Source organism: Rhamphochromis sp. 'chilingali', assembly GCF_963969265.1.
Source record: "Rhamphochromis sp. 'chilingali' genome assembly, chromosome: 4".
NCBI classification, from domain to species: domain Eukaryota; kingdom Metazoa; phylum Chordata; class Actinopteri; order Cichliformes; family Cichlidae; genus Rhamphochromis; species Rhamphochromis sp. 'chilingali'.
Genome location: NC_137948.1, coordinates 23211913 through 23216040, shown reverse-complemented (window position 1 = coordinate 23216040; position 4128 = coordinate 23211913). Strand labels below are relative to the sequence as shown.

Here is a 4128-nt window from a genome sequence, read left to right as displayed (position 1 = left end):
TTTCAAACAATAAGTCAACTATACCATTACTTAAGGATAGCACATGACTTTAACAAAATAATAACATAAGAAATCAACAATATAAAATAACACAAAATGCTGGGTCACAGTTGTAATATACAACACCTGATTATTTTCTAGTTTCTTTACATTTTCTAAAAAGCCAGAAGATAGATATATAGATAGATAGGACCTGGTGATCATTACCCCTACATTTTAAAGGGTAAATATTTATACTTAAAGGAACATACACAAACAACAGTTAGTTTTGTATGTGACTCATACCTGGTCAATCTCACATCACTGTGTTGCAGCAAAAAGATTAATCAGGTGTGTCCCTGATTGTTGCCCAATTGTGTTTACCCTTGTTAAGATGAGAATGTTTTCTAAGAGTTAGAGTTTCCCAACAGTTACGCAAATGAGATTAAATCATCTCTTGCAACTGTGTATAAAAAGCTCTGCTGTCAGTACAACATTACCACAATCATCCACATCTCTGAGACAGTCTGCTGAAGTTGTGAAGGCCTGACGGTAACATTTCTCATCAATCTCTTATTGCTTCTCTGTTTTCAGTATAATGTTGGTTGAATGGTGATATTGCAGATGGTTTTGACCACATCTCATCTGAAATATTGTTAACAGGTGAAATCACTGAAACCATGATCAAGGTTGTGTTTCTGCTTGGATGCCTGCTGAGCCTTGCTCTGGCAAATCCTGTAAGTGTAATATGCCTGAAGACTGTGCTAGTGATGTTATCTGTAATATATGAATATATCTTGCACTGTGTGTGTAACTGTGTAACCAGAGACTGTGTCAGTGCTCCTATCCTATCATATCCAAACAATACATTTGCATGTTTTTTTAAACAGGACGACTCAGCACACGAGCGCGATGCACGTTCTTCATCTAGGGAGGGGGTGAGTCTCATGTTTGTCTTTCTAGGTTTGAACATTAGACACACTTGACTCTCTGATATTTACATATCTCTAAGAAGTTATTCACCAGAGAATGCATTATCACATGTAATAATATATATTACTGATTTTCTTGCAGATTACTGGGCCTTCCCTAAATCGTCTTACCCTGCTACTACCTTTTCTACAGAATCCAGCACTTCTGCAGAATTCAACGCTCCTTGCTTTGCTTCTTGCTGCTATACGATAAGCTGCTCCTTAACCAACAGCTATTACTGCCACAAAGGATGAATTGAAAACGAACAATCAATGAATAAAAACCTATGTTAAATTGCACTGGGAGTTTTTTATTTATTTACACGATTATTGAAAATCCCCGCTTATTTCTGAGTGACTCGGTCTTAAAAAGAGTTTTAAAAAAAAAGAACAGATTATTCTAGTCAATATAAACAACATCTCCTTGTTCATGCAGTTTCTCACAAATCAACCAAATAATTCAGTATGCATCATCACAGAATATGTAGCATATTTATAGATACCTATGTTTGTTAACCCATATGGAAAAGATATATAGAAATTTTATAAAGTTTGTCTGTCTTGTGTGAAACTGGTATGAAAAGCATATATGTGTGAAAACAGATATAAGATCCCTTGAAACATTATATAATGAAACTTGTATGTTTTGGATACTTACTAAAACAATGTATGAAAGTAATGCGAAAGTGGCCACTTTCATGAGTAAATCATGTAAGCCTTATATGATTTACTCATGAAAGTGGCCACTTGTATCTTGTTTAATCTGAGGAAGCCCCTAAAAAAAGTCAGTGATCCCTGTGGACCTGTCTCGGATTTTCTCATCACTATTCATTTTAAAGCTCAGTTTTTAAAACGTTACGATGTAACTACAGCCCAGCCCATGCCGCAGTGTTTTTAATGACTAGCCTTTTATTGCAGTTGTTCTCCTCACTGAAGTTTGGCCCATTTACAGCATCCTGCCATGCAATTACATTAGTCCCTAACCATCAGGAACCCTCACGTTGATTTTTATTGAGTAGAAAAAAGTTAGCGTTCATGCTCCAGCTTCACTGTGTTTATGCTAGGCTAACCATAGCTGTGTAGCTAGCCACCCACAGCACATCATTATATACTGTTGAGACCAAGTAGTAAAAACACATGTTATTTTATGACCAGTAGTCAATCTAGTTGAATTAGGTTAACAGCTGTAGAATATATATTATCCTTTAGTTTAGATGGTATGCTGTGTATGTAGTCTAGTTCTCATTATATTCTTGAGTTAACATAACATATTCACATATTAGTTTATGCCCTGCGACAGACTGGCGACCTGTCCAGGGTGTACCCCGCCTCTCGCCCTATGACAGCTGGGATAGGCTCCAGCGCCCCCCGCGACCCTGAAAAGGACAAGCAGAAGCGAATGGATGGATGGATATTAGTTTATTAGTTAAATGTGCATTACTCTGTATCCTTGATCTGCTGAGAATGTCTCACACTGTGGGTTCTTGACATGTTTTATTGCTGAATCATGAAGAGAGAGGAAGCTCATTTCTGCCGCTTGTATCCGCGATCTCGTGAAGGGTGGCTGGCCTCTCCCTTAGAGATAGGGTGAGAAGTTCGGCCATCCGGGAGGGGCTCAGAGTAGAGCAGCTGCTGCTCCACATCGAAAGGAGCCAGCTGAGGTGGTTCGGGCATCTGACAAGGATGCCCCCTGGGCGCCTCCTGGGTGAGGTGTTCCAGGCATGTCCCACCGGGAGGAGGCCCCGGGGCAGACCCAGGACACGCTGGAGAGATTATATCTCTCGGCTGGCCTGGGAACGCCTTGGTATTCCCCCGGATAAGCTGGAGGAGGTGGCTGGGGAGAGGGAGGTCTGGGCCTCTTTGCTTAGGCTGCTGCCCCCGCGACCCGGCCCCGGACAAAGCGGATGAAGATGGATGGATGGATGAAGAGAGAGGAGACTCTGTGTCTAGGTTAGAAGAGATAAGTCACATTCTATACCCCCACCTTTGCAGAAAGACAGGGAGGCAAGGTCAGGAGCCAGTCTCGCTAAGAAGTAGAAAAACATGTGAAGAGGTAGCTTTATGACTAAGGGGGGTTGCCAGAAGCTATAAAGGTCTGTGAATGTCGCCACCCCTTTGAGAGACATGTGCCTGACCCTCTGGCAGCATCTCTCCCGTCCGGACGTTCTAATGCTCTGTATTGTTGATTGTATGGAAATAAATGATTGTTGATTGAGCATTTATACACCGAGTATTGTCCTTCCTTCAGCCCAAAGATTAAAAGAATTGGGAGATTTCAACAATACCAGCTGGCCCAACTTCAGTAAGCCTAAAAACGCCACTGCTGTTTAGTTTTCTGTCTTCATTTATGTCGGAAGTGATAGTAGAGCTGTAGGTCAAAATTTTTGCTGTGGGATTTCAGCCAACGACATGTGTGGATCGAGGCACAGCGACACCGCAATCCCGCCCATACGGTAAAAAAATAAATTTTTCCTGGCCAAAATATATTTCAAATATATGGTAAATATATGTTGCATTTGTGATGCTCAAAAAAATATATTTTTGAAATTGAAAATATATTTTTTTCAAACCAAAATACATTTCAAAAGATATTTCAGGTTGAAGAAAATACATTTCCAACCTTAAAGTAGAATGTATATCAAAGTATCCTTTATTTAATGATAGTGCAATAATGATGATGATGATGATAATAATAATAATAATAATAATAATAATAATAATAATAACAAAAGTAACAACATGTTTTATGTACATCTGCAAAAAACAGTTGGATTCAAACAAAACAGTCAAAGTTTTAGCAAGAATTAGGCTGTTTATTCATTTGCTTACAGTATTTCACATTACACAATATCTTACTATAATGTAGCGTTCAATTGACTTTGAAATTATCTGTCAGTGATACAGTAAACAAGATACAACAACTGATAGGTTTGTAGCTTGAACCTATTCGCTGGAACGTTGAGGACAATATAATTACACAGCAAGCAAGACACGAAGTAGGCAACGTTCTTCATGTTTCTCGTGCACGGGAGAGAACCGGACAAACGCCGTTCCTTTGCTTGACCCCAGTTGCTCTCATCCGTTCTCCCGTAACACTGCTCTTTTACTGAGGTTACATGAATATGCATAGGTTAATTAACATATGACGTCTACATACACACAAAGAGTACCTTGCCTT

The 4128-nt window shown here is 39.5% G+C and overlaps 1 long non-coding RNA gene across 1 annotated transcript; it reads left to right on the top strand.

The window, feature by feature from the left end:
• The first annotated feature begins 487 nt into the window (after positions 1–487).
• LOC308395515 lies at positions 488–1169 on the top strand. Its single transcript, XR_013971398.1, has 4 exons — positions 488–531; positions 643–716; positions 870–917; positions 1054–1169. It is a non-coding gene; the product is annotated as an uncharacterized lncRNA (long non-coding RNA).
• Positions 1170–4128: the final 2959 nt, after the last annotated feature.